The following is a 7,372-nucleotide window of genomic DNA, read 5'->3' on the forward strand; positions in this document are numbered from 1 at the left end:
CCTGAAATGGAGTAGATCATCGCTGTCCAGCTCTGTTGGTGACTGGGTGAGTGTTTCATTGATGAGTGAAGTATTAGGGAGATTTCTGGGCCTCTAATCAAAAGCCACATTCTCTTACCATCTGTCTGACTCTTGCATCTGTTTTTCCATTGATTCCAAATTCAGAAGATGATAAAAAGGGATGTTATATATTGACTAGTTAACAGCTCCAACAGGAGGATATCCATCAAGATGGAAAGATTACACCTAGGGAAGTGGTTCACATGGTAGCCCAAGACATTGCAGAGGGAAGAGTCTGGGAGGGCACAATTGAACCGCAAGAATTGGCTCTGCCTTTTGTGACATTTGTTTTGCTTTGCAATTTCAACGGTATTTTACATGAGCTGGATTTAATATAAATAATGAAAATGTAACACTACCTACCATGTACTGAAACGCAGTAATTTTGCCAGTGCAATAGGTACTGATGCCCCTACCTGTCTTATGGTGAAGAGTTAGCACAGTGGGCCCAAGGAAAGCTTCCAAGATTCGTTGACACTCACCAATTTCAAACAATGTGGCAGAACTCTAGCTGACTGATAAATAAGAGCAGAAGAGACAGCACTATGGTGCACAGGAGTTTGGCATGAGGCAAGGCTTTGGGGAGATTGAGATTTTAATCCACAGAGTCAAAAGCTGCAGCTGCTGCTCCAAATCTTGCTTTGGTAATAGTTGCACAGATAAGCAGCTGATTGGGTCCAGACAACTCTGGGCTGGCTCCATCTTACATGACTGCCACAAACAGCCACAGGAGCGTGACAAATCACAACACTAACATTGTATCCCAAAATACGTTTGTACCCTAAGGCACAAGAACTGGTTTGACTTACAAAACTGATCTTAGAGTTGGGATCAAAGCTTTTCTACCTCTCTACTATGAGTTCATGATCAACTACACTCTTTTTCCTTCCTAATCACCATCTGCTACCCTGCCAAGGCCAATTTTTGTTCAACTATCACCACAAGATTCTATCCATGGCACCCTACCTAGAGCCTTCCACCCTCTTACAAAGCCAAAGCTATAGAGCACCATGATTATAACACAAGTTAATGATTTTCCGAAGTTGTCATAACAAAAAAATATAACATTGCTTTCCCCAGTAGGATTTAAATCAGTGCTTTCCAACAGAAATATAATTCAAGACACATGTATAATTTAAAATTTTCTAGGAATTACATTGAAAAAGTAAAAATAAGCAAATAAAATTAATTTGATAATATATTTTATTGAACATAGTATATGCAAAATATTATTTCAACATAAAATCAATGTAAAAATATTTTTATTTATTTATCTATTTATTTATTGAGACAGAGTCTTGCTCTGTTACCCAGGCTGGAGCGCAGTGGCACAATCTTGGCTCACCGCAACCTCTGCCTCTCAGGTTCAAGCGATTCTCTTGCCTCAGCCTCACAACTAGCTGGGAATACAGGCACTCATCACCAAGCCCACCTCATTTTTTTTGTATTTTTAGTAGAGATGGGGTTTCACCATGTTGACCAGGCTAGTCTCGAACTCCTGACCTCAGGCAATCCACCCGCCTTGGCCTCCCAAAGTGCTGGGATTACGGGTGCCAGCCACTGCACCCGGCCAATGTAAAAATTGTTAATGAGCTATTCACATCTTCAGAAACTGGGCTGTATCTTATACCACTTCTCAATTTGAGTGAGCCACATTTCTATTGTTCAGTAGCACAGATGGCTAGAAGCTACTGCATTGGACAGGGCAGATTGAGGTGTTACCTCACATTTTTGGGGGGACTTGGGAATGATGGGCACTCTTGAATTGAGTGAGAGATGCTTAAGGTTATGAGAGGGGAGGGTGATAAAGCAGAAATGGAAATGCTTGAGGATCAATGTAATGAAATGAGGTCTATCTTTTATTTTATTTGCTTTTAAGGAATTCCATATCATGTTTGTTGCCAAAGGTTATCTGACATTAGGCAAAGTAATATGTTGAGCCTCAGTTTTATCATGTATTATATGGGAACAATAATAATGTAAAACAATAATATGATAAAAATAATCATGATATGTAGCTCACTGTATTGTAATGAAAAAAACATGGGAAAGTGAAACACTCCACACTTTAATAATTTATTTTGTAACAATTTGACTGTTTTATTTTTTTAAATTGTATACATTTAGGAGGTACAAGTGCAATTGCCATACAAGAATATATTGTTAGCCAGGCCCGGTAATCCCAGCACTATGGGAGGCTGAGGCCAGCGGATCACCTGAGAGGAGGAGTTCAAAACCAAACTGGCCAACATGGTGAAATCCCATGTCTACTAAAAACACAAAAATTACTTGGGCGTGGTGGTGGGTGCCTGTAATCCCAGCTACTCAAGAGGCTGAGGCGGGAGAATCGCTTGAACTCAAGAGGCAGAGGTTGCAGTGAGCCGAGATCGTGCCACTGCACTCCAGCCTGGGCAATAGAGCAAGACTCAGTCTCAAAAAAAAAAAAAAAAAAAGATATATTGTTTAGTACTGAAGTCTAGGTTTCAATGTCACTATCACCCCAATAGTGTACTTTGTACCAATTAAGTAATATCTCATTGCTCATGCCCATCCTACCTTACTTCATATTCTTAAAAAGTAGCTCTATTGATGTGTATAAATGTCAAATATATTTGACATTCAATAAACTGCACATATTTAAGTGTACAGTTTAATACACTTTGATATATACATATGCCCATGAATAAGAAAATGCACATATCACCCCAAAAGCTTCCTCATGCCCCTATGTTATCTCTCCTTCCCAATCCTTCCTTCCACTTTCCTTGCCTCCCATCTCAATCCCCAGGCAACCAACAGCCTGCTTTTTGCCACCATGAATAGTTGGGATTTTTTTTTTGAATTTTATACACATGGAATCACACAGTGTATACTTTTTGTTTTATTCTTTTGGTCTGGCTTTTTAAATGCAAAATAATTATTTTATGATTCATCCATGTTGTTTCAGGTATCCATAGTCCATTCCTTTTTATTGCTGAGTAGTATTTTCTGTATTAGTCCATTCTCACACTGCTATAAAGAACTAAATGACACTGGGTAATTTTTAAAGAAAAGAGGTTTAATTGACTCACAGTTCCGCATGGCTGGGAGGCCTCAGGAAACTTACAGTTATGGCAGAACGCAAAGGGGAAGCAAGTACCTTCTTCACATGGTCAGCAGGAGAGAGAGAGAGCAAAGGGGGAAGTGTTACACACTTCTAAACAAGTAGATCTCATGAGAACTATTGCAAGAACAGCAAGGCGAGAAATCTGCCCCATGATCCAGTCACCTCCCACCAGGTCTCTCCTACAACATTTCGAATTAAAATTCGACATGAGATTTGGGTGGGGATACAGAGTCAAACCGTAGCATATTTCATTGTATGTATGCCACAATTTGTTTATCCATTCACCTGTTAATGGTCATTTGGGTTGTTTCCAGTTTGAGGCTATTATTTATTTACTTATTCAGGCTGTCACTCAGGCTGGAGAGCAGTGTCATGATCATAGCTCACAGCAGCCTGGGCTCAAGTAATCCTCTAGTCTCAGCCTCCCAAGCACATACCCCTGCATCCAGCTAATTTTTAATTTTTTTGTAGAGACGAGTGTCTCACTGTGTTGCCCAGACTGGTCTTGAACTCCTATTCTCAAGTGAGCCTCCCACCTTGGTCTTCCAATGTGCTGGGATTACAAACATAAGCACCACACCCAGTGTGGGACTATTACAAGTAAAGCTGCTGTGAACATTTGTACACAAGTCTTTGTATGAATATATGCCTTCTTTTCACTTAGTTACATATTTAGGAGTGGAATGAGTGGTTTATATGGTTAGGTGTGTGTCTTAAGAAATTGCCTCACTGTTTTCCAAAGCGGTTGTACCATTTTAAATTCCCACTGGCAGTGTAAGTAGTGTATAAGAGTTCTAATTCTTACACATCCCTGACAGCATAAGGTATAGATGATAGTTTTAATTTTAGCAATTGCAATAGGTGTGTAGTAGTGTTTCACTGTGGTTTTAATTTGCATGTCCTCATTGACTAATATTGTTGGATCTTTTCATATGATTATTTAGCCTCAGTATATTTTCTTTGGTGAAAGGTCTGTTCAAATTATTTTCTCTTTTGAAATTGGGTTCTTAAATTTTTTTTTGAGTTTTAAAAGTGCAGTATATATTCTGGACACAGTTCTTTTATAATACATACAATCTGGATGGATTTTCTAGCAGTCTGTGATTTATCTTTTTATTCTGTTAACCATGTTCTTGAACAGCAGATTTTAATTTTGATGAAGTCCATTGTACTAATTTGTTCTTTTTTGGATCATGCTTTTGGTATTGTATCCAATAAATCTTTGCCCAATCAAAGGTCACAGAGATGTTCTCTTAGATATTTTGTAGATTTAGCTTTTCCACTTAAGTCTGTGACCCAATCTGAGTTAATTTTTATATATGTTCCAAAGTGTGAATCAAAATTATTATTATTATTATTTTGCTTAAGGATATCCATCATTGGTGGAAAAAGTGAGTTTTCTTTATGTGTATATGTATTTCTGGACCCCCAACTCTGTTCTTTTGATCTGTTTGTCTGCATTGTGGTCAATACCTCAGTGACTTGATAATAAATTAGAAATATTTTGTCAATTTCTATATAGCCTTCTAAGATTTTCACTAGGAGTATGTTGAATATATAGATTAATGTGGGGAGAATTGACATGTTAACAGTATGGGTCTTTGATGAATGAACAGGCTATATCTCTTCATTTAATTAGATCTTTAATTTTTCTCAGCAATGTTTTCTAGTTTTCAGTGTACAACACTTGCACATTTTTGTTAGCTGTATCTATACATATAGACTTTATTAAATTTAAATTTCTAATTGTTCTTAGTATATAGAAATGTAACCAATTTTTGCATAAGTTATTTTGTATCCTGAAACCTGGCTAAACTCAAATTTACTTATTTTTTTTTTAAGATTCCACCAGATTTGCTACATAGGTGATTATGTCTTTAGAACAAAGCAGTTCTACTCCTTCATTTCCATTCTTTTTATTATTATTATTATTATTATTATTATTATTATACTTTAAGTTCTAGGGTACATGTGCATAACGTGCAGGTTTGTTATATATGTATACTTGTGCCATGTTGGTGTGCTGCACCCATCAACTCGTCAGCACCCATCAACTCGTCATTTACGTCAGGTATAACTCCCAATGCAATCCCTCCCCCTTCCCCCTCCCCATGATAGGCCCCGGTGTGTGATGTTCCCCTTCCTGAGTCCAAGTGATCTCATTGTTCAGTTGCCACCTATGAGTGAGAACATGTGGTGTTTGGTTTTCTGTTCTTGTGATAGTTTGCTGAGAATGATGGTTTCCAGCTGCATCCATGTCCCTAAAAAGGACACAAACTCATCCTTTTTGATGGCTGCATAGTATTCCATGGTGTATATGTGCCACATTTACTTAATCCAGTCTGTCACTGATGGACATTTGGGTTGATTCCAAGTCTTTGCTATTGTGAATAGTGCCGCAATAAACATACGTGTGCATGTGTCTTTATAGCAGCATGATTTATAATCCTTTGGGTATATACACAGTAATGGGATGGCTGGGTCATATGATACTTCTAGTTCTAGATCCTTGAGGAATCGCCATACTGTTTTCCATAATGGTTGAACTAGTTTACAATCCCACCAACAGTGTAAAAGTGTTCCTATTTCTCCACATCCTCTCCAGCACCTGTTGTTTCCTGACTTTTTAATGATTGCCATTCTAACTGGTGTGAGATGGTATCTCATTGTGGTTTTGATTTGCATTTCTCTGATGGCCAGTGATGATGAGCATTTTTTCATGTGTCTATTGGCTGTATGAATCTCTTCTTTTGAGAAATGTCTGTTCATATCCTTTGCCCACTTTTTGATGGGGTTGTTTTTTTCTTGTAAATTTGTTTGAGTTCTTTGTAGTTTCTGGATATTAGCTCTTTGTCAGATGAGTAGATTGCAAAAATTTTCTCCCATTCTGTAGGTTGCCTGTTCACTCTGATGGTAGTTTCTTTTGCTGTGCAGAAGCTCTTTAGTTTAATTAGATCCCATTTGTCAATTTTGGCTTTTGTTGCCGTTGCTTTTGGTGTTTTAGACATGAAGTCCTTGCCCATGCCTATGTCCTGAATGGTATTACCTAGGTTTTCTTCTAGGGTTTTTATGGTATTAGGTCTAACATTTAAGTCTCTAATCCATCTTGAATTAATTTTCATATAAGGAGTAAGGAAAGGATCCAGTTTTAGCTTTCTACTCATGGCTAGCCAATTTTCCCAGCACCATTTATTAAATAGGGAATCCTTTCCCCATTTCTCATTTTTCTCAGGTTTGTCAAAGATCAGATGGCTTTACATGTGTGGTATTATTTCTGAGGACTCTGTTCTGTTCCATTGGTCTATATCTCTGTTTTAGTACCAGTACCATGCTGTTTTGGTTACTGTAGCCTTGTAGTATAGTTTGAAGTCAGGTAGCGTGATGCCTCCAGCTTTGTTCTTTTGACTTAGGATTGTCTTGGCAATGCGGGCTTTTTTTTGGTTCCATATGAACTTTAAAGCAGTTTTTTCCAATTCTGTGAAGAAAGTCGTTGGTAGCTTGATGGGGATGGCATTGAATCTATAAATTACCTTGGGTAGTATGGCCATTTTCACAACATTGATTCTTCCTATCCATGAGCATGGTATGTTCTTCCATTTGTTTGTGTCCTCTTTTATTTCACTGAGCAGTGGTTTGTAGTTCTCCGTGAAGAGGTCCTTTACATCTCTTGTAAGTTGGATTCCTAGGTATTTTATTCTCTTTGAAGCAATTGTGAATGGAAGTTCATTCATGATTTGGCTCTCTGTTTGTCTGTTACTGGTGTATAAGAATGCTTGTGATTTTTGCACATTAATTTTGTATCCTGAGACTTTGCTGAAGTTGCTTATCAGCTTAAGGAGATTTTGGGCTGAGACAATGGGGTTTTCTAAATGTACAATCATGTCATCTGCAAACAGGGACAATTTGACTTCTTCTTTTCCTAACTGAATACCCTTGATTTCTTTCTCTTGCCCAATTGCCCTAGCCAGAACTTCCAACACTACGTTGAATAGGAGTGGTGAGAGAGGGCATCCCAGTCTTGTGCAAGTTTTCAAAGGGAATTTTTCCAGTTTTTGCCCATTCAGTATGATATTGGCTGTGGATTTGTCATAAATAGCCCTTATTATTTTGAGATACATTCCATCAATACCGAATTTATTGAGAGTTTTTAGCATGAAGGGCTGTTGAATTTTGTCGAAGGCCTTTTCTGCACCTATTGAGATAATC

Source organism: Papio anubis, chromosome 19 (assembly GCF_008728515.1).
Source record: "Papio anubis isolate 15944 chromosome 19, Panubis1.0, whole genome shotgun sequence".
NCBI classification, from domain to species: domain Eukaryota; kingdom Metazoa; phylum Chordata; class Mammalia; order Primates; family Cercopithecidae; genus Papio; species Papio anubis.